We start from the raw sequence: 24,217 nt of genomic DNA on the forward strand, positions 1-24,217 counted from the left end.
AGTGCCTCAGCCTGAATGAGAAGTAAGGTTAAGCGACAGGGAGGGAAACCATGCCAGCAAAGAGGAAAGGTCTACCAGTTGTCACTGTTTGCTCGGCTCCACATTTGTTTCTGAAACAAGGATGGATGTACTTTCATTTCATCTGATCCTATTACAATCATCAGAGTATCAAGAAAATATCCCCTCACCCCCCCAAGGAACACTGTAATGAGAAGTCAATTTAGATGCATTTGTTTTTTCCCCTTTAATGTTTTGTTTGATTTCCTTTATTCCAACTTACTTCTCTGATGCTGCTTAGATAACAGTTGTCTGATGTTCTCAACCAGATTCTGGTCACAGATACAGCCTTCCACAGGATGCTGCTGAGCATTTGCCCTTAGGAGCACCCTGCACAAGGGCAAAGCAGGAAACAGCTAAGGCGTGGGCAATGCAGAGCCTTTGGCTGGGGAAGGAAGAACAGAAAGAGCGCCCTCTGGTGAAACATGGCTCCTTGTCTAATCTGCCTAGTAACAGGCTAGCTTCTGTAGCTTTCTGAACCAATGGCTATTTTTTCCCCCAGTGCAAGATACTAAGTGGGATTCTTGATTGCTTTTAATAACCATCAAAAATTGGTCATCTCGACAGTATGCAATTCCAACGATGGCTTTAGAAATCAAGAGAGAGCCAGATCAGCTGTGAACTGTTTCCTAAACAGGCATGCAATAATAATAATAATAATAATAATAATAATTTTTTAAATATTTTGCTGAAAAGCCTTTCAAATTCTGGTTTTGTAATTCAATTAAAAAATATCCTTCTTCTTCCACCTGGGTAGGATTTAAGCAAAGCCTAGGCAGTTTGGGGGCTATTTTTAGTCCTGATTAATTATGGGGCTAAGATAATTCCAAGTTCAGCAGCTTATTTAGAGGAGGTACGACAGCTGGGCTTTCCTGCAGCCTCAGGTCAAAGTGGACATCTCTATAACAACACGGTGCTTTCCCCACACCTCCGGAGGGGGGCGGGAAGGGTGGCCTGTTCTGTGACACTGGTGTCAGCTGTACCATCCCGGAGCCAGCAAGTGGATAAGAAAATGCTGATTCAGGGGTCTTCAGACTTGGCCGATGTCACTGCAGAGAAAATAGGTCACTAATGGCAGGTGGCAAGGAGCCAGAAAGCAGTGGCCTGGAGCTCTGAGCAGTCTGCTGGAGGCAGGATCCATTTTCCTCCAGAAAGAAAGCAATTTTCTTTAACTTGTTTAAATGAGTCACCGATAGAGTTATAAAACTCACATACTAACATCAAGATCTTCAACCCTCCATCCCCTCCCCCCCCCCCCCCCCCCCGCCACCAACGTCCCTAGCCTTTATTTTCCTAAGAGGTCAAGTTTATTATGTTAGTTTTCCCATTTCCATTCCAGCGCCTTGAGATAGCTCCAGAGTGCTTGTTTCTCTTCAGAGCAGCCAGGCTGGTGGGATTAGTTTGTTCCCACCCAAATAGCAGGGAGCAGAAGTCAGAAGCTATTAGCCTCTTTGATTCCTCAAGGAGCAGCTGTAGCCAGCCCAGCCCCCACCACCCTCAGGATTATTACCACGTAATGGCAACATTATGTGATAAAATAGCATTTTCCATCAGTTGACTCGTGTCACATTGGATTGGTGTTTTCTAGAATCCTCACTAGTTCTCTTGGAAGAAGGGACATTGTAGAGAAGATTGCTTGGTGTGAGGCAAAGCGACGTTTACATCAGAGATTCTAAAGCCAGTGAATGCCTCTGGCTCGGTGGTTGGCAGTCCTGGTTCTTAGTGCACTCCGTGCTGTGTGCTTATCAACCCATTAGCACACATTAAGATCACATAGGCTGTAGGTGTAGGTGCATTTCATGTCCTGAATACAGGCATTGAAACCATTCCCACATAACAAAAGGCACCAATCCAGTGCTTTGCAAATTAAATGTGCTATTTTTTTTTTTTTGAGAAGATGGGGGAAACAAACAAGGTTCAAGCAATGTATTTTAACTCTGCTTAAGGTCTCAATAAATCAACGTGTTTTCAGAGATCGGATTCTTATGTATTTATGGTTTCATGATTGGACACATGCTGTGTTTTTCATTGTTGCCCTTGTCATTTGCCTCTCAAAGAGTGTTCTGCATCCATGGAAGAGCGAGGTGGTTCTGTAGGCCCACACTCTTGCCCACTCATTGCCAATGAGTTGAGCTTTCCTGAATCACCTTTGAAAAAAGGGGAAGTGATTAACTCAAGGCAAAAAGGTGGTTTATATTTTCTGAATGAACAAGAGTCATGGAAGTTCTAATTCCCGAGAGACATGCAGAGGCGTTGGTGAAAGGGGTGGATCATATGCTTCCGAGTGGGGGAGGCTAAGTAGGTAAGAAGCAGTGAGGGGGTGAATTTTGAGTGACATGGCAGGAGAATCCTCATGCTTTTTCTCAGTGCCATGACCTACAAATAGATGCTCAACAATGGCTCATGGCTCCGCTGTGGCTCATAATGGTGCTTCCCAACTGTGGGTGTGCACTGAAATCATCTGCAGAGCTTTCATATCTACCAATCCCAGAGGTTCACCTTAAGAGAGTTAAAAAATATATATAATTGACATGGATTTAAACCCAGGCATTTAGTATTTCTGAAAGCTCCCTAGATAGTTTATTTTTATGTTGCACTGTGTACAGCATGGGCTGGCCATGAACTCAGACTCTTGAATACAGTACTGGGATTACAGATGTGCACCACCATGCTCAGCTCTGCCTGGGTAATTTTAACTAAAAGCCAAAGTTAAGACTAAATTGATCTTACTAGATAAGAGAGCTTCATGCCAAACTAGGAGTGGCATCTTGATTGTGAGCTGTCTCTTGCCATGTCTTCTCTCCTAAGACAGACAAGAGAAGAAAAGGGAGAACTTGAAGAGAAGAGTAATTAAGGGCTTAATGTGATTGTTTTAAAACCACAGATGGGAGAGGCTTTGGGAAAACAGATTACGTGCGAATGGGTCAGTATTGTTACTCATGGAATCAAAAGGAGGACATGGAACATGAAAAGAGTTATTATTATTATTTTTAATGATGGGGTCAACTTACGTTTAGGATGTCTTGAGACATGTTTGGCAAGAAACTGATCAGATGAAGGGGCCAAAAAAAGCAAAGCTTGATAAGAATGGAAGATGAGTCCTGGAGGGCAAGGCAGCTATGGAACTAGAGATGAAAGAATACACTGTTCTAATGTGGATCTGAAAATAGTGGAGGACTCCCCGTGGCTCCCAGGGTGAGATGAGGAAGAGGACCCAGGGAAATCCCATAGGCATAAATAGCAACCTACATTTCAAGGTTTTAGTTGAGAGACCTGGAAATCTCTTTTTTCAGTTGCTCTTTTAAACATCATCAAGACTGTTGTAGTATGACTTGTCAATCGAATAGTCCACCAGAGTTCTGCCTTCTAGTTCAGGATTTCTAGAAAGTATGAGGCATTCTGACAATCAGATGTTCCATTCAAAGCCTTATATGGCTCTTAAAATGGTCTGCAGTACTGTTGGAAAAGAAATGGTCTCATAGAGACCATTCTAGTACCCTTTTAGTAATATACCATTAAATAGTTGTTAGTTATGCCAATCTCAATTGCAAACTCAAATTCACTTGGAGAAACTTCTTAGTCCAGGAGGTCCTCGGTTTCTTTCCTGATAATCTGTTTTTCGTCCCCCTTGTATTTCTGTTATCTGTTATCCTCTGGATAACAGTTACATTATCCAGAGCCACAACAGATAGAGCCACACAGCTCCATCTTGAAAAGCCTTAACCTTTCCAGCATAAAGCATGCAAGTCACTATCAACCCTGGGAGTTTCATATGACTTTGACCCCTTTAAGAGATGCAATTTCTTTATAGCCCAAATTACCGCTGCCTAGAGTGGATCATCCCTGCTTTAGCTATACACACATCTTAGAATTTGTGGCTTATTGTCTAACTTGTGTAAACAGGGTATTGGATCTTATAATCTTCAAGCTTCTGCCAGAAGAATTTAGCAATATTCCTCACATCTTCTTGATACAGCACAGCTCTAAACCCTTAGGAATCAATGTGCTTAGCCTGAAGGATTTGGCAGGATCAACTGATAGTGGTTGAAGAAGCCAAGTCACTAAGCCCTGAGCACCTCTTATAGGCCTGGCTTTACCAGTTTTCAAAAGGTATAGAAGGGTGGAGGGCTTTGGATTTTCATTTGTCTGTGGAATGACCAGTCAGGTCATATACATGGTCAAGTGGGAGAAGTTTACCCTCATGGCCTGGTTATCGTCAAATCACTTGTGGTACCCACTAACCCCACAGATCTTCCATTTGCTATGATTTATGTGAAATAGCTAACAAGTGATAGGAAAGATCTATTCAAGATCTGCCCTTACCTATTTATGGCTCCATACAACTAGCAGACCTATATTTGAAAATAAACAGTGTCAATCCTAATTCTTCCAGGCAGTTCTGAATTTTGAGGATCAAAATTCCTGTGTTTCTGAGGTTTGGTATGATACAATTTATCTTAAGAAATCAGCACTATAGGATTTTGTGTCAATAATCATCCTTTTAACTTATCAACTTGTGGATCATATCAAGAATCCTCAAGATTCTTTGTGGTAATTGTCTGTAACTGAGAGATTCCTTCAGGAATAAAGCTATCTCCCCTTAGTCCCTGGTGCATCTGGAGCGGACACTATTCACTCCTTAAAAATTGGCATTGTGAAAAGTGATGCTTCTGGTCAGCCAGATTGGGCATTCTGAACCTAGAGGGGTCCAATCATGTACCCAAATATGAGTTTCATCTCTTTTACTCTTCACAAGACCTATGCAACGTGCAAGGCTCAGGGACCGTAAAGTACTGACTGTTGAATGGTTACCCTCAGAGACAGCGATTGACTTTCCTTAGATGGTCAGTAGTTTTACACCTCTGCGCAAATCATCGGTCACACATATTAGACATCTGGCTTGGAAGGTTGTTCTGTCTCATGTTCATCTCTCCAGTAGACTGAACTTTTGGAGACCCTTTCTAGAGCAGAAATGGGGCTGTCAGTGTTTGAACCTTTCCTCTTTCTGTTTGGGTAGCTTCCAGTATGTTAGTTCTACTAATGACCAGATGTTCTATGTGCGTACCTGAACCTTCACAGGAAAACTGCTGGGGCTGGTTCTGAATCCAGGTTTGCCTTATAAGCCTTGTAGGTTTGATGTTCTCTCTTCTCTTCTCCCTGATCCCTGTGACCTCTCTACTCACAGATGCAAGAGTGATTGTGTAAAGTGCTTCTGCACTTTGATCACGTGAACTGACATCTAGATGAGCCCACAAATGCTGCCTCGTGAGTGTCATTAAAGACTCCTTACCTTTACCACTCATCTCTTAAGTTTCTCCTCTCTTCATTGTTGCTTCTGCTGGGGCCTTTCTAGATCCTGGTAGATCTCTTCTTCCTTTAAAAACAAAGGAGGAGGCAACAACAGTTGATAGGAAATGTACTCGTAATCCCTCTGTATGGTATTTTCACAATAAAAAAGTATTAATAAATAAAGTTACTTAAAAATCCCAAAGTCATATGCTAAACATGTGCAGATTTTTCTTGTTATCATTTTTTAAGGTAGCCTACTTCAATCATTTTACACAGCATTACATGTTTTTACATCGTGTATTACACGAAATCTTGGGTTGGTTTAAGGTATTTGGAAGGATATGTTTATGTTATCTTCAACTCTGCAAGGGACTTGAGTAGCCACAGAAGCAACCCGCTGTGCATACTGAGAGACAGCTTCATTGAAGGTCAAGGACTAGAGTCCATCAAAGGTCCAACGTGAGCCTGCTCCCGGAAGGCTTGTGACAATGAAAATTTGGGTCCATTGCCTTCTTTTGTCACCTTTCCAAGGAGGCTTTACTCCTGAGATACCAGACAGAGGTTGTCTTCCAACCACAGATTTCTGCTGATTCCCTTCCTTTCCACAGCGTGTTATGGAAGAGTCTCCTTTTCTGTTCTTTGGGAGCCATGAATAGTCTAGCCTCTCCAACATTCACAGCAGCATCCTTAAAATTTGCTGGTGTGACTGACATGTGAGCTCAAAGCCTGTAGTCTTGGCCAGACAAGTCCTCCTCCACACTGGCGTCATGGCCTGACTGGGGCTTTGGAGTTCCTGGATTTCATTTCCTGTTTAGTTTTTATTAATTGAAGGAAATAGAGGACCATCTCTGGAGTGTTCAGCCTGAATTCTTGCTGCAACTTCCTTTACAGAAACTATTTATAAGTAACTGTGCTTGGTGTCTTTTTCTCTACTCTCTCTTTTTTTTTTTCTACTTCATTCTATAACCAGGTTTCCCTACTCAATTTACAAGCTGAAACCATTCTCCTTCCCTTGATATTTGGGTAGAAATTGGACCTGCACAGTGCTGTAGATATAAGCACTGGCAAGAGAATCTTCATCAGCTGCCCTTGACAGGTGGCAAAATTGGCCTTGAGGCCATCAGAGACCTGAGATTATAGCCTGAGGCTTTCTACTGGTCCTGTTATCTCCTCTCCCCCCAACCTGGCCCCTGTTATTCTTCACTCACATCTTCTCAGAGCTGGGTTCTATTTCTCAGAGATGCCTTCCCAACTACCGTCCCTTTCCCCCACATTTGCTTCCAAACTTCATTTGTGATATTGGCAACAATATAATAGCAACAGAGAATTAAGGAAACATAGTTTCAACTCATCATTATCATGTGAGCTTGTTTGTTTGTTTGTTTGTTTGTTTGAGAGGGTGGGGGAAGAGTATATTTTAGAGACTTGTAGAAGATTAGGGTTTTTGTGCCTCCTTGGTTTTCCTCATTGATGCTCATTTGTAGACATGATCTTGTGTTACTTCTAAAAGTGCTTAGGGAAAAAAATAAAAGCATAAAATCATTTAAAATTGGCTATTGTATTTTATTGTATTTGTCCATACAGAGAAGATGGCCTGGATTTGGCCATCTACCAGGATGTCTGTAGATACTTAGAATGAGTGTTCCCAAAAAGGAAGGAGAGAAATCTGATGCTTTTAATTTGGTTTTGAGAGGCGCTTACATGATTACCCAGGCTGCCATGGAACTTTTGAGCTCAGGCTGTCCTGCCTTAACCCCCAGTTAGCTGGGAGTATAAGCATATACCACAAATTTCTTGAACATTTTGTGCTAGAAAAAATAAGGCAAAAATTGGAGGTTATAGAAAACTAGTTCTTAAAATTGCATTGATTGACAAAAATTAACACAGGGCATTGATTCATGATTCTTACTTACATTATACATTCCATATAAGAAGGAAAAGGTTTTTACTGCAGTTATTTATGGCTGAGTGCTTTCAGAAATAACTTCTGCCTTTACTAACAAGCCAGAGAGAAGTGAACACATTAGACTCAAGAGAGTCCCAAGACAGAGCAAACAGCGAGGAGCAGCATGGAGTCTGAGAATATTAGTTATATGTCACAGGGAAGGACACTATGTTCCAGTATTCCCGAGGGGTTCCTTGGGCTACAAGCCTAACCCCAAGCTTCAGCAGGTGGGTATGGACAAGGCACAAAGGCAGTACAAATTTGAAATGCATAGATCATTATTTCCTACCAGCATCAGAGAGGACACTGAACACTTTGAGGCTCCCCAGCCAAATGTTTCTGGGTTACTGAAAGTGTAGATCAAATACATGCTCCTGACTCAGGCAAAGAAGCATGGAACTTTCTGAAAAGATATAAAAATGGGAGGGTAGGATCCTTGTATCAGGACTGACTAATAAGTAGAGGAGAGGAAAAAACAGAGACGATAAAGTAATGGTATGACTAGTAAAGGGAGCATGAATCAATAAATGATGTTAGAAAAACCTGACTGGGCAAAGCAATACTAGGCAAAACATTCATCAAAACATGATGCTAAAAAAACCTGACTAGGTAAACTGTTCATTCCATGGATAACAATAGAATTAATTTCTACAAAAATATAAGAAGAAAACATGGGTGCTTTCCTTTTTATAACATAGGCAGAGGGAAAGACCCTGTAGATTGTCTAAAAAAGTAACTCCTCCTCCTCCTCCTCCTCCTCCTCCTCCTCCTCATCATCATCATCATCAAATTCTGTGTCCAACATAATTTTAGTGCTTGGCCCATAGTTAGTAGCTTAATCCTCACAATCACTTCATGAAATATGCATTATTCATCCCTCACATTTTCTAGATGGTAAAATGGAGGCATAAAGAAGTTAATTGTCCCAACACATAGTAGTACCAGGATGTAAAGCAAGCAGGTATGACTTCAGAGTTGTCACCTCTGAAGGATTACATTCCAAAGGAAAGTGCAGAGAGCTTTCAATCCATAAATTAAGGCTATATGAAAAATCATGTAGAATAAAGCAAAAATGACTTGAAGAAAAGCAAAGCATCCCACATTTGTAAGAAATAAAGTAAGAAATAAAGTCCCTTACAGAATGACTTCTCAAATGTTACTGTGCAGAACACCAGTGTCCTGAACAATGTTAATGGGTGTTCTGTGATTTAAAAGAAAAAAAGTTATAATGGTCAATTAAGTTTATGCAATGATGTGTTAAATCTGACCATGGAACTCTTTTTTCTTCCTTAGCATGCTATCAACATCTCATGGGGCAATAAAATTCCCTGAAATACAGTCTAGAAGATGTTGTCTTAGGGTGTAATGAATTCCTACAAATTAGGAAGGAAAATATGAATACTTTGCTAGAAAAATAGAGACAAGAGAGAAAACACACCAAAAAGGAAAATCAATCTGAATAGCTATAAGCATACACAAACATGTTCAACCTTGTCAGCAATCCAAGGAAAAATCAAACAGTGTGGAGGTACTGAGTTTTTTCTTTCAAATGCACAACAGAAACAAAGGATCATACTCAGTAAGTTAGCAAGAGTAACAGGGAAAGTGTACTCTTCCAAAGCCAATGACTTGAGTAATATGGCTTTCCTGGAAGAGAGCAATTTGGCAATAAGTATCCAAAGTCTTACCATTTGATTAGCAAAGCTTGCACATCAGAATTCATTATAAGGAAATATACACATGAGCAGCCAAGGAAATACAATCGAATTTATTTCAGCATTCTTATATTAACAAAAAAATGTTGGGTCATGTAACTAAGTTAATACATTTGTATGTGATTTTAAAATGGTGATATCGGTCTATTGTATCCCCATGGGAAAATACGCAATACTATTGTAGAAAACGTAAGATTACTAAATAATTTGAATCTTTTTTTTTAGAACAAATAAAAGTATATGCAGAAGATGAAAGAAATAGATACAAATGTCATGGATACTTTCCCCAAGGGGTGAGATTTGGGTTGATTTTTACATTTTTTTCTTTACACCTTTCTGCATTGTTTCCCCTCCCTATTTTGACAGTGATTACTCATTACTTTTGAAATTTAAAATGTCTATCACACTTATGAAACCTTTTTTTATTACTCTAACATAGTGAGACACAGATTAGGAAAATGAGTATTTCATTCTTTAACAAATGTGTTCTTTATTATAAGATTAGCTTTTGTCTAATAAGCTAAACTCTGAGAAGCAGGATTTATGTGAAAGAAGAAAAAGAAGCTTAGCAAGATCTGGAGTGTACAAGCATAATAGATCTTCATAAAAGAGATACATAGAAATGGGGATTAACCTTTGCATAGTTTCACAGCTGCACTGAATCTTTGGCTTGTCAGAGGGGAAATCTGGACCGTTAATGGTTCTTCTTGTGTCTTCACAGGGAAACAAGTAGATGTCAAATAGTGCTTGGCAAGTGGACCACAGAGTCACCTTCCAGCAATTTCTGAGGGAAATCTCCACTCCTTGTTCTTGAATTTGTGGAACAGGATTTGGGCCAACTCCTTTCTTGACTAACCCAAAATGAACTCCTTATGCAAAATCTGGAGCACTTCCAACATACCCAGTGCTGAGGGTTTTCAGCCAGCTGTTGGCAGTTCGCATGGACAAACTGCTTTCCTCCTAAATGGTGTAGAAATCTGTTGCTTTACATACAGTGGGGGGAGGGGTGAATGGAAGGTTCTAATTTGAAAATATCCAAACCTCCTATAATCGGCCTCAAGACCCCGACAGGTGATCGAGCCATTCATTCAGTTGCATTAACTGTGTTGAAATAGGAGGGGGGTGGACATGGAGGGCTGACCTCTGCATTTATTATTTTTTAAATTTTATTTTATTGTAAAGATGCTGTACAGAGGGGTTATAGGTAATGAGTACATTTATTGTAGAGTACTGTTACCCCTCCCTTGTTGTTCTCCCACTATCCCTTCCCTCCCCCATTTCCCTCGCTCCTTCCTTCCCCCCCGAAGTTGTAAAATTCATTTCCAATATACTGTCTTGTGGTATCATTGCTGCAATGGGTCATCATGTGTCCTTGTTTCAGCATTTTGTTATTCCCTTTCCCCTCCTCAAATGAGACAAATGTATATGCAAGGTATTGAATACACATGAAGGACCAATCTTCCTTGCCTCCAGCAAAGCTCTTCAAAAGCTTCTGAACCTTGGGGTTCCTGAGGGAATACCTGAGAGGGGAGGGGACTGGTACACAAGTCTACCATGCCCTGAAAGGGGGCAAAGAGCCAGGGCTACTGTCCTTTGATCATTTCCATAAGAGATCTTTTTTTAAATAAGTTTTTTTTTAATTGTGAAAGTACTGTACAGAGGGGTTATGATCGCATGAGCAAGGTAATGAGTACATTTCTTATCAAGCATTGTTGTCTCCTCGTTTGTTTCTCCCCTACCATCCCTTCCCTCCCATCTCCACAACTACATTCCCCCCTCCCACCCTGACCCCCCCTTGCCTAAATAGTAAAGTTCATTTTTCGACATACTGTCTTGTTCATCTCATTGTTGCAATGGGTCCACCTGTATCCCTATTTAAACAATTTGTTTTTTCCCTTCCTCTCCCCAAATTATACCAACATCAAATACAGTGAAAGCAGGGGTTATACTGTGGGGGAGGGACATACAAAGCAACAAAAAAATCACATGGTACCTTATAAATACATTAGAAACAATAGCAAGAAAGAAAAAAAAAACCACTTGTGTCCTTATCTTGGGGATCATTTCACTTAACATCATCTTATCTGACATTTTCTGCTTGTCTCAGACATATACTAATTGTTGCAAATTAAGGGAAACCATGAGACCTATGTTTCTTTGAGCCTGGCTTACTTCACTTAATATAATTTTTTCCAAGTCTTTCCATTTACTAACAAATCGAGCAATGCCATTCTTTCTGGTGGAGGCATAGAATTCCATTACGTGTGTGTGTGTGTGTGTGTGTGTGTGTGTGTGTGTGTGTGTGTGTGTGTGTGTATGTCACATTTTCTTGATCCATTCATCTACTGAGGGGCATGTGGGTTGGTTCCATATCTTAACTATGGTAAATAATGCTGCAATAAACATAGTTGTGCTGGTAGCTTTAGTATGGTCTTGTTTGTGATCATTCAGGTAAATGCCCAAAAGTGGGATTGCTGGTTCATAGGGGAGCTCTATGTGGAGTCTTTTGAGGAACCTCCATACTGCTTTCCAAAGTGGTTGAACAAGTTTACACTCCCACCAACAATGCAGTAGGGTCCACTTCTGTCCACATCCCCTCCAGCATCTGTTGTTTATTAGAGTTCCCCTCCAGTTGTTATTAGAGTTCTTGATTATAGCCATTCTAACTGGGGTGAGGTGGTATCTCAATGTTGTTTTAATTTGCATTTCTTTTATGGCTAGGGATGTTGAGCATTTCTTCATGTGTCTATTGGCCATTCTTTTTTTTTTTTGTCGGTCGTGGGGCTTGAACTCTGGGCCTGGGCACTGTCCCTCAGCTCTTCAGCTCAAGGCGAGCGCTCTACCACTTGAGCTACAGCGCCACTTCCGGTTTTCTGGTGGTTTTTTATTGGAGATAGGAGTCTCACGGTCTCTCCTGCCCGGGCTGGCTTTGAACCGTGATCCTCAGATCTCAGCCTCCTGAGTAGCTAGGATTACAGGCGTGAACCACCAAGGCCCGGCCTATTGGCCATTCTTATTTCCTCTTCAGAGAAGTTTTTCTTTAATAAAGTCTTTAGCCCACTTGTTTATTGGGCTGTTGTTTCTTTTAGGATTTGATGTTGGGGGATTTAATTCTTTGAGTTCCAAGTATATTTTAGATAGGAGACCCTTGTCTGTTGTATGGCTAGTGAAGATCTTCTCCCAACCCGTGGGCTTTCTTTTGATCTTGCTAGCTATATCCTTTGCCATGCAGAAGCTCTGCAACTTCATGCAATCCCATTTGTCCAACCTTTCTTTGATTTGTTGTGTTCTGTGTCTCTAATAAGAAAATTTCGGCCTGAGCCAAGGAGACCTAGGGTTTCTCCTATTCCATCCTGTAATGTTTTCAGAGTGTCTGCTTTGACTTCAAGGTCTTTGATCCATTTGAAGTTGATTCTGGTGCAGGGTGATATATAAGGATCTAGCTTTAGTTTTCTACATGTAGTTAACCAATTTTGCCAGCACCGTTTACTGAAGAGGTTGTCTTTCTTCCATTCTATTTTTTTTTTAGCTTCCTTATCGAAGATTAGGTGGCTATATGTCTGTGGGTTCATTTCTGGGTTTTCAATTCTATTCCATTGGTCCTGAGGTCTGTTCTTGTGCCAGTACCAAGCTGTTTTGATTACTATGGCTTTATATTAGAGTTTGAAATTTGGTATTGATATTCCTCCAGCACTGTTCTCTCTGTTGAGGATCGTTTTTGCTATTTGGGGTCTTTTATTGTTTCATGTGAATTTTTGGATTGCCATAAGAGATCTTTTGTTGTTGCTGTTGGTCATGGGGCTTGAACTGAGGTCCTGGGCACTGTCCCCAAGCTCTTTAACTCAAGGCCAGCACTCCACCACGTTGAGACACAGTGCCACTTCCAACTTTCGGGTGGTTAATTGAAGACAAGAAACTTACAGATTTTCTTGCCCAGGCCGGCTTTGAATCACCATCTTCAGCCTCTTGAATAGCTAGGATTACAGACATGAGCCACCAGCATCTGGCAGAGATCATTTTTAATTGTTAAACTTTTATAGAAGTGATCAAGAAGACTCTCCCTTGCACAAATATGTATTTAAATAGCATATTAGCCAACTTAGGAGCTGGGTCTTCAACAATCTAGTTAGGTAAATTTTTTTATTTTACTTAATTGTGGACCTCAATTAGCTTCCTGAGATTATTAATTGCTATCTTAAAATGTAACTTTCTTTCAGGTGGGATGATGCATACTTGTAATCCTAGCACATGGAAGGCAAGACCGTAGAAAATTCAAGGACACTGTGAGCTTCATAGCAAGACACGCTCTCAAAAACAAGAAAGGAAGGAAGGAAGGAAAAAGGAAGGAAAGAAAGAAAAGGAAGAAAGGAAATGCAGCTTTCTTTAAAATGGAACAAGTTTTAAAAAATGATCATTTGTGGAACAAAATACTTGAGGAAATGAATAGGCTTGCTCTCTGCCATTCAGTCTTGTTATGAGATAGTGTGGTCTAGAGGTTAAGGTCAGACTCCTGGAGTCTATTTCCTCATCCATCCAGACATCTATTCTACTGTGCTGTTGCAAAGATTGATGGGCACTGAGCTGCAGGCCAGCGATGCAGACCCGCTCCTCCCCTGGTCCCAGGCCACTGAGCACCTTCGCAGAATCCTTCAGTGTTGGCAGGTGCCACAAACCTCCTTGCTTGCTGCTCTGAGATGATCTTCCTTAACACTGCTGTTAGCAGGTTCCAGTGGCTCATGCCTAGCTTCTCAGAAGGCTGAGATATGAGGACTGAGATTTGAAGCCAGCTTGGGTAAACAAATCTAAGAGACTCTTATTTTTAATTAACTAGTAAAATACAGGAAATAGGGATGAGGCTCAATCGATAGAGCTCTAATCTTGAGCAGAAAAAGCCAGGCGAGGGTGCCCAGGCCCCGAGTTCAAGTCCCAGTACTGGTGTGCACATGTATGCATGCACACGTATCCACAGAAACACACTGTTGCTGTTTGTTGGGTTGGATGAAGACTTCTCCACCATCAACCCCATAGCTCTACTCATCTACTGTGGAATGAAGGTCCAGAATCAACTGTCTTCTTGTAGGAAGGGAAGTGAGCTTTATTGACAAAGGGATAAGTTGAATGGGCTCTGCAAACTCTCTGGTTAGGAGAGGATCAAGTTGGTGGGAACATGTCATGGGCAACTGCTCAACTGTGCAAAGAAAAACAAGCAAGGGAGTAGAGACACCAGCTGTTGACAGGAGCCAGCCAGACCTGCAGCAGGCAGGTCAGATCCTGACCAGGCCACAAGTCTTTGTCTTAGTTTCAACTCTCTGATCTGCCTTTTTGTGTTAAGCCTGGGTAGAAATAAACATTCTGAAAAAATAACCTTTCATTTCTCTCAGCTTTCCAGTCATAACAACTCTCATTCTTCTTCAGACAAAGTGAGTACTTCTGCCCACTAGGGGAAAGGTCAGAAAGTGCTAGGATGAAAGAAAACACACCATTATGATTTCAAGATCTTATCTTCTATTCATGCTATGACAGCCTTTTCTTCATTCTGTGTAGTTGTTGGGGACTTAAGAAATCAGGGATAGTTGGGAGTGTGGTCACCCCTGGGAACTTCTCTGGATGAGGACTACTACATTAGAAAGCCGCAGAGATCTTGTGAGGTGCTGGGCACTGATTGGGCTACTGCAGATAGGTGGGGGTGGGGAGGATGCTGTCTACAGCACCCTTACTTTTCCACATGCTCAGTGTCCCCAGAATAATGTCTTACCCCAGAATAATGTTCTGCCTAGCTCTTTTGTCTTGTTTCTCAAGCTCTCCCCGAGTCCTGGAAGAACCAAGAATTTGCTGTGGCTGACATAAGCGTTGTCGTGAATAAGACTAAGTTTGTCAACAGACTGACTCCATAGCTACCACCTGCCAAACAATGAATTGAACGAGCTCATTGGTTAAGCACTGTTCTTTAAGGCTGGGCTTAGTTACCGTGTTTTCCCTTGATTGAGGGATTTCAGTAGAAATTTCCAGAAAAGCTTAATCTGGAAGGGATCCTTCTCTTGGGTCTACAAATTCTCTTTATACATCAGGGGGTAAGCCTCCTGTGGCTATGTGGGTGGTTCTTGTTCACCTTATTGTATGTCATACTTAAGTGAACCACAAGATTGAGTGTCCGCTACACAAAGACTTGATTTCAGATTTCCCACTGATTCGCATGAAAAAGATCATGAGCTTCTTGATGAAGTCTGTAGGGGAATGTGGGTTCCTACTTTTTTTTTCTTTTATTAAAGAATCTTATCTGGAAATGAATTTTGTAGTATATTTCCCTTCGACAAGTTTCTTTACTTTTTCTGCCTCAGTCTCCACTTCTGAAAAAATGAAAGGGTGGTATAGTTTTCTAGTTTTTTTCTAGCACGGATGCATTGTCTTGAGGAATAAAATAATTTAGAAATACTGATACTGACATCATTTTACAAATTAAGACTTTTCCCATTGAGAAAAGCCCTCGCTGACACTATTTTTGCTGTTTAAAGTAATAGTGTGTATATCTGTTAATTGCTTTCTCAGTGTATGATAATATTGACATGTAAAGATACATGTGAGAGCGTGGGGATGTGGCACAGAGGTAGAGCATGTCCTTAGCATGTACAGGGCCCTCGCTGCTAGTCCCAGTGCTGCACATACACAAAAGCAAAGTCAAGAGCGTTTACTCCTTAAATTGCTCTCCTTAGAATGAAATATTGAAATCTGAAGGTCAGATCCCAGTAATCACTGGCGTGAATGTGGGAGAATGACTCTTCATTACTTAGTCCTTGGAATAGAGCACTGGGGTCAGGAATACATTGCTCAAAACTTCTTGAGGGGCCTTGAGTGTCCAGGACTTTCCAAACCCTGGGAGTGAGGTAGCATCAGCCCACAGAGGAAGGCATCACACGTGTTCATTGCCCAGCCACTCTCTCTGGATTGTTTCTGTAGACAGCACTCACTGCTGTTGCAGAAGGATTGAGAGAGATTGGGTGATGAAGGCTTTGGTGTCCTTTGAAGTGAATACATCGAAAAAAAAAATTTCCTGCAAGGGAGATGGTTATTTATTTTTGCTTGGCTTCTTTATCCAATTGAGACAACGTGCCAAGAAAATTGACCACCCATTTTAAGGACTGACAGGAAATAAAAAGAGATCTCAGTTTGCAAAAGTCATTGGCTTCGTCTCTCTGCGGTACTACCCAAGTGTTGTGAACATGCCATTAATAGGGAAAGTGTGTTCAGAAAATATGCTGGCACACAGACTAGGTGTCCCACAGCCGTGGTAGTGTGGATGGGGTCCTTGTGATCCTTTTAATATCAAGACTTTGGGATGCTAGAAAGTCTACAAGCTATTTTCCTCCTGTAAATGCAAACAAATGCTGTTTCAAAAAGACTAGCAATTCAACACCCATCATTGCCCTAGACTTGGTTTCATTGGAGATATATGGAAACATTTGTGGGCATTCTGGAGTTTAAGCTCTTGTTTGTTATCATTGCTAAACTCCATTTCTGCTTTCTTTATCAATCTTGGGCATGACAAGCCCACAGAAACCATTTTTATATTATAGTCATGAAAGATTCTCCTCTCTTTATTGCCAAACCCAGAGCTTATTCCACTGATTGGAGTTGATGATTTTGCTAATATTTGTTAAACATAGAAGAAAACCAAGTCTTTTGAAAAGTTATTGCTATTATGGAGACAGTTTTAAGGGATTTGATGATAGGACATTAAAAATATCCAGATTACTATCAAAAACAATAAACACCTCTAGAATGTGCAGTGTGAATTGCATTTGCCTGTAGGGAGTTTACAATGTAACCTCCAACCATTTCCCACACAGACACTGCTGTGCTAAGTAAATCAATAGCCTAATAAATTTCTATGCCAAACCATCACTGAGGGTCTGGGGTTAGTGTGCCAGGGGATGGAATTGTACTTCCACACATGATCATATATATGAATATCCATGTCAGGATTTTTTTGGGGGGATGGGGGGAAGCTGTTCTGGGTCTTGAACTTAGGGCCTCACTCTTGGCTTGACTTTCTTCATTCAAAAGTGGTGCTCTACCACTTGAACCACTCCTCACTAATAAGAGTCTCATGGACTTTCTTGCCTCGGCTGGCTTCAAACCTCAGTCTTTGGAACTTAGCCTCCTGAGTAGCTAGAATTATAAGCAAGAACCCTTAGTGCCTGGCTCAACGCAAATTTCTTTCTTTCTTTCTTTTTTTTTGGTTGGTCATGGAGCTTGAACTTTGGGCATGGGCGCTGTCCCTCAGCTCTTCAGCTCAAGGCTAGCACTCTACCACTTGAGCCACAGTGCCACTTCTGGATTTTTTTTTTTTTTTTGCTTATGTGGTGCTGAGGAATCGAACCCAGGGCCTCATGCATGCACTTTACCACTGAGCCACCTTCCCAGGCCCTCATATTATATTTCTTTTTTTGGGGGGGGTTCTGGTTGTGGGGCCTGAACTCTGGGCTTGGGCGCTGTCCCTCAGCTCTTCAGCTCAAGGCTATCACTTGAGCCACAGCGCCACTTCCAGCTTTTTTCTTTTTGCTTATGTGGTGCTGAGGAATCGAACCCAGGGTCTCAGGCATGCAAGGCAAGTGCTCTACCACTGAGCCAACTTCCCAGCCCTCATATTATATTTCTAAGGAGATCTTCTTGGTGTTTAAGACCCAACACATGGTATTGGATCCTCTCCTGTTTCTACGGATATTGCCATGTACTGGTGCCTCATATGAAAGGTCACCAGTGGTGTTTTGGGTTTTCAGGGTTTCTGGTCAGCTTAACAAGCTAGACTTAATTCCATATCTATATCATTCATTAGGCCTGAAAAAAAATCACAGAAGCAAAAACTCAAACTTAGAAAGCAGGGGCAAAATAGACCAATTTTTGTTTTCCCTTCAGGATGGAGAAAGGAAATTCCTGAATGTAGTATGTGCTTGGGTCTAAAAGTCATAGTAGATTTTTCTAAAGCCTAATCATAGTAGCTTCAAACAATCATAGTGATTTGAGAACTGTGTACTTGTCATAAATGATTGATAAAAAAGCTAAGTATTATTTTTCCCAAGTGGCAGGACCAAGGGCAAGTCTGTGTAATGTAAGAAACACACCTTCATTTCAGCTGGAATCAAATTAGTCAAATTGGAAAATCTGTCACAGATTTCTATTTTATGCAAGAAGGCAGGAGCTACCAAATGGCTCAGGATGCATTAGTTGAACTCCTAATTTTTGCTTGCTAATCTACTTTATGTGCATTAAGTTCCCTGAATTGTGTGTGTGTGTGTGTGTGTGTGTGTGTGTGTGTGTGTGAGAGAGAGAGAGAGAGAGAGAGAGAGAGAGAGAGAGAGAGAGGGCTCATCAGATAACTGCTGCCATAAAAAAAATAATTTAACAAGCAAGAAGAAGTTGATGGAAGGTACCCAAGTAACTAGAGGGACAGGTCATGGGTTGGAGAAAGTGTTACAAAATGATTTTAATGTTCATTTCTCCCCTCTTGCGTAGCCATCTTTATTTGCGGTCTCCCTGCTGTTAAGGGGGTTTCTGCCCCTCTGCGTTTCCTGTGTGCATGGCACAGGCTGGGGTGGTGTTTGAGATCAAACAGAGCCCCAGTGTGTGGAAAGCAGGCGACATCTTGGCACCAGGAAAGCATCATTGGTCAAATCCTCTTTGGCCTTCTCTTTGTCTCCTTGTACTCATGAAAGCCATAACAGGAGACTGAAGCGGAGGTCTATTATCTATGCACACAAAAAGGCGCAAGTCTAAAGAGAACTTGACGGTTTCCAAAGGGGTCTTTTCTGCAGAAGTAGCAGTGATTTTAATGAAGAAAGGAGGTTTTTGAACTGAGTCAGTTTCTTAAGGATATGTGTTGGCTCTTTGCCTAGATGTTTGTTTTTCCTTTCTCTCATGCTGGGGCACCCTCTTCTTGGAAGGAGAACTGGAAGAATCAGACCCCTAACGAGACAGATGACCATTGTAGCTGCTGTGCTCATTAGAGCCAAAGGGGCCAATATTCCATAGTCAGTGAGGTCATTGTCTTGGCCATTGTCTGCACAAGTTTGTGATGCTAATAAAGCTGAAGACTTATTTTTTTGTACTTTTTTATTGTAAAAATAGTGTACAGCGGGGTTACAGTTCCGTGAGCAAGGTAATGAGTTTCCTATTGAGCACTGTTGCCTTCACCTTAGGCTTATGTTAAGAGGGCAATTTGCCAGAGAAGTTTACATTGAAGAAAGGAAATTTTTCTTTTTCTCTTCTGATTCTTTGAACTTCCACCCCTCACCAAACAGATCCACACATGGATAGCTCTGAAAGCTATTTTACTTTTTCTTTCTTTTTTGGATTGAAATTTGAAACTTTGTGTCTATTATTTGCTAGGGTTCACCACATCATTCTATATTCTGTGAGGCAAGAATATTTCTAATTTTGTTGAGGTGACTATTAGGAAGATGAATTGATTTGACTTCACTTATTTGGATGCCTTTGAATTTTTAGTTGAGAGAATTAGAATAATACTCCTTATATACATGCAAGCAAAGCAGTCACAACATCTGTGACTTCTCTATTTTCCATGCCCTGGCCAGAAGCATGGTTAGCCACACCCCTACAGCCTCTTAATAGTAACTGAGGTAGACATGTGACTCTTGAGCAAGAGAGAACAATTCTTAGCAAACAAGGAAGGAAAGAACTATGCCATTTGCACAAATGGTGTCTGGGTTAATACAATGGCTGTAACTACCATTGTGTAAAACTCTACTGTGCACTGAACACTATGCTAAATGAAATATATTTTAATTTCTTAAAATAGTCTGGCAAGAATAGGTAATGGTTTCCTAATTTTGCACATAGGAAAGTTAAATCAGTTAAAGTTAATTAACATATAAAGGTTCACACAACTATTAAATCATGGAGAATCCTTGTTTCCAGAACTTTCCTATATCTTCTTGTATATCTTATAAACAGCATTATTTTTTCCTTTGACAGTAGTGAGTTTTGATCTCAGAACCTCATACTAGACATATCCTACCATTTGAGCCACACACAGTCCATAAATTTGTATGTTGGCCAACAGATCCTATCAATGATAATGGCTTGATTCAGCACATTCCCGTGTTGCCTTTCTTTCCTTCAAGGTTCAAATCTGTGAGCAGGGATAATGTGGTTAATGTCACTCCACAGTAGAGAAACAGAGGCACAAAATAATGAAAATATAAATGCAAATCAGTTCTGGAATTATTTGTAACACCACTCTAACATATCAATGTGCTGTTTTTGAAGGGGAAAGTAACTGAGCAGGCTTGTGTCCAGAGAATTCTAACTTACCAGATATAAGTGAAATCAAAATAGCTTAATGATCTCCAGTTGTGAGTTTAGTGAGAAGGAATGAAATGATCGAGGCCAGAAAAGAATAAACAAGACCATTTTTATCATCCTGGGCCAGTGCCCACTGAAGGCCAATGTGTGTGAGTGTGTATGTATGTGTATATGCTTGCATGCACCCAAGAAAAGTCTACTGTATCAGTGGGTTATTGTTACAACCAAGTATGTCTTGTTACTTCAGAATGTGCTTCAAAATGGCCCAGAGGGATCCCCTTTTTATGGCGCCTGCTTGAATCTTGCCAAGAACTCCCACCAATTTAAGATACAACTTTCTCCTATACATTCCCACTAAGCCCTTCAAATTGCATCTTTATGGCCTTCAATTGTCCATTCTACCATGACATCTGCCTATCCTATAACAAAATGCTTCCATCTTTGCATGATTCAGGGCCTGCATGGTACAGAGACTTTAGAGAAATGTTTGGTGTTCGAAGTAAGGAATATTTATTAGAAGTTAATTTTTCCTAGAGTTAAAAAAAAAACTGCAGAGTGGGGGGAAGGGAAAACATTATTACTAATTTTGAAGGAAGAGACAGCACTTGAAGAGCTCATGGCTCAGGTGCACATTGAACCCTTTCCTTTTAGAAATAACAATTTGAAGCAATAATTTCCAATTCTGGGCCTTATTTGTTCCCTTATGTAATGCCATAAGAATTCATCGATGCTGTAGAAAATATTCATAGATCTGCACTGATGTCAAAAGCCCAAAGGGGACCAAGTGATGTTGCTTTGGGGCTTAAAATGAAATAATTTCTTTCCCAGTCTCTGTCCCCTTCCCTGTTACACCACTCAGTGGTTTTTAGGAATTGGCTCCTAGCAATTCTTGGATTCTTGAGTCCAGAGTTTATTGTCTGTACTGCCTCTTAGAATCATTTTTCCACTAGACACACCCAGAGTTGGAAAGAGGAACAGGCTGGGTGGGTCTATTTCAGTGTTATTGTTAATACAGTCTGTGTCAGCAAGGGCTGTGGTCAGCTTGTTTGTCACATGTCCCCAAGGGTCACTCAGACAGCTACTGGGATAATAGCCACCTAATCCAGCACACAGAGAAAGCTGGAACCCTGTGGCAGCTGAGCACCTCTTCTATATTGTTTTACTCTAACTGGAACTAGTTGTTCATGTTCTCAGTTGTCCTTTACTTAAATATACCCTATTAAAATAGAGGAGGAAGAAGCTGGGAACAGTGGCTTATGTCTGTAATCCTAACTACTTAGGAGCTGAGATCTGAAGATCATGGTTCAAAACCAGCCCCAGCAGAAAAGTTGGTGAGACTCATCACCAATTAAAACCAGCAAAAAGTTGGAAGTGGAGGTATGGCTCAAGTGGTAGAGCATTAGACTTGAGTAAATAAGTTAAGGGACAATGCTCACGCCCTGAGTTCAAGCCCAGTTCTGGCACAAATAAAAGAAGGAGGAAGAAGAGGAGAAAAGCCACCCTTGAAGGGTTAATGCCAATGAACAGTTGGGAACTGAAGTGATTTATTCTCCCAACACATTTTCAAGCTTAGAAAAACCTAGAAATGAGATGCCTAAAATAAGCTAGTTTCTTTCTCTATTTTGGAATCAATTTTGTATCTTTAAAAATGTGTGTGTGATCTTCAGGAAGGAAGGGGAAAGATATACATAGACCTTTGCTGACTTCCTGTTTCTAAATATAGTATTTTAGTATCTATAAATCATACTCTCTACTTTGATATTATATATCAAAGACAGGGCTTGAAAATAATACAAGTTTGAGAACTTTGTCATTTGCTCCCCATTTCTCTACCATTTTTATCTTTCCTAAAACGGGGGGGGGGTTGGGGGGAGCTTTGGAATGCTGACTAAGGATTTCTTCTCCCACAGAATTTGCTAAACAAAGAATTGCTAAACACAGAATTTGCTAAACAAATCATTGTCATAATTGTTTGCTTAATTTACTTAAAAAGTGTTTGCTCATAGTTAAAACTATTTTAATATTATTTAAAAGCAAATGATTAATGATCAAATTACAAAGCAATAGTTCAGATAAGAATGAATGTTTTAGGGCTTACTTGAACATACCAAAATTGCTCTTAAAATTCTATAATTTCTTGCTAATTCATAATAGGTTTCCTCCATTTATTTCAAATGGATGAGATATGATTCATCATGTAAACCAGGGATTCCCCTGGGACAAGTTCCTATGAGGGTTCAATCTTGGTTCTCTGTGTTGGTTAGCTAGCAGGAATGTCAGAGCTGGACCCTGAATTTGTGCTCACATTCATTCAATCTAAAAATGTTGCTTAGCCTGTCCAAGTACTGTGATATGTGCTAAAGATAACTGAGAATAAAGCACATACATTGCCTGCACACCACCTCCTAGAATGTACTCAAATATGCATAGAGAAGCTTTATCATTAACAAGTGCTTTTCTCCAGGAAGTGTCTGGCTCTTAGCAGGGCTCATGCACAGAGCCCTTCTAGACCAGATCTGTAGTCATCCTATCTAAGCTGAGACTTAGAGGTGAAGAAGAAACACACAAGTGACTTAGTGTGATTTGTACTGCAATGTTGGGGAAGCCTTGAACGAGAACTAGCCTGCAGGTACAGATGCAGCTTAGAGGGCAAAGGTTAGGGTTCTGGCAAGGTCAGAGGATGTATAGACAATAGAGCAGCACAGCAGGACTTCTCAGAAGCATTAGAACAAACCAGCTGCCTACTGCTCCCTGGTGAAGTTCCTACCTTTCCCTTTGGGAGAGGTTGTCTTCCTATTTCACAAGTCACTTCTCAGTTTCCTTTTCACCCTTTTGTTCCAGTTGAACTCTGAACATTAGAATTCCCCAAGACTCAACTTTACGTTATTACACCCCTAAGACGGTATTTACGTTAACAATGTGTTTTTCAACCACTTATTTACCTTTGAACAGCATTCTATGCCATTGAACTTCAAATCTCTACCCCCAGCTTTCTTTTTACCCAATTCCAGATTCATATGTCTAGTTACATCCTGTCTACTTCCTTTAGCTTAGGGGCCTGACTTTAGGCCACTTTAAGCACAGTACACAATCACAATATCACAGGTTGTAACAGAAGACTCCAACTCAAGTGGCTTAAATAGTAAGACTTAATTTTATTCTTTAATTTTTTTTATTAGTTTACATTAGCTGTCAGGGAAGATTTCATTGTTTTATTTCCCCACACTTACAAGATATTCCAGTCAATCTCAGACCTTGCCTTACTCTCTAAGGTCAATGTAAGAGTTGTTCCTCATCTAAAGATTTCAAAGGCATGGTACATAGAGGAAAGAAGATTTTTTCCCCTCTATTCTCTTTAATGGTGTGGTGGGGGGGGGCTGGTAGTTAATTTGATGAAGGGCAAAATAATGGGAGAAAGAAGTTTACTTATGTACATGACATTCATACATGCAAGAATGCTCTTTGATAAGTAATTCATATATAGGTAGTTAAAATTTATAGCTTCAAAGCTAACTTAGTAAGGGAATGGAAGGGAGGTGGGGAAAAACTTTGGTGGAAGAAACAGATTTGTTTTTGAGAAAACACAAATGAGAGATCTAAGTTTGTGCTAATGTTTGCCTACACAGAATAACTTCTCTTTTATCTCCTTTAGGACTATAAGCCCCTCAATTGAGGGGATTTACAGTAGGTTTTGGATATTATCCTGGCATCAGACCCATCTGACAGGGAATTTATGGCAGCCTCATTTCCCAGAAATCTCTGTTCTAACAGATAAGTGAAGTTCCAAGAAGTCTTGTTTCTCTATTTGCTGAATTTCAAATGACTTCATCTTATAATAATGCTTATGTCAAAGTCACAAATTTGGTTGGGGGGGGTGGCATATCTGGATTCT

At 40.6% G+C, this 24,217-nt stretch overlaps 1 long non-coding RNA gene across 1 annotated transcript; it reads right to left on the reverse strand.

Moving 5' to 3' along the window:
- Positions 1-260: 260 nt before the first annotated feature.
- LOC138837755 (uncharacterized) lies at positions 261-14,885 on the reverse strand. Its single transcript, XR_011375440.1, has 6 exons — positions 14,762-14,885; positions 5,348-5,431; positions 3,307-3,437; positions 3,069-3,182; positions 2,788-2,860; positions 261-442 (listed from the first exon to the last, which is right to left on the reverse strand). It is a non-coding gene; the product is annotated as an uncharacterized lncRNA (long non-coding RNA).
- Between the last annotated feature and the right edge of the window lie 9,332 nt (positions 14,886-24,217).

Source organism: Dipodomys merriami, unplaced genomic scaffold (genome assembly GCF_024711535.1).
Source record: "Dipodomys merriami isolate MVZ:Mamm:240054 unplaced genomic scaffold, mDipMer1.0.p SCAF_10, whole genome shotgun sequence".
Classification (NCBI taxonomy): domain Eukaryota; kingdom Metazoa; phylum Chordata; class Mammalia; order Rodentia; family Heteromyidae; genus Dipodomys; species Dipodomys merriami.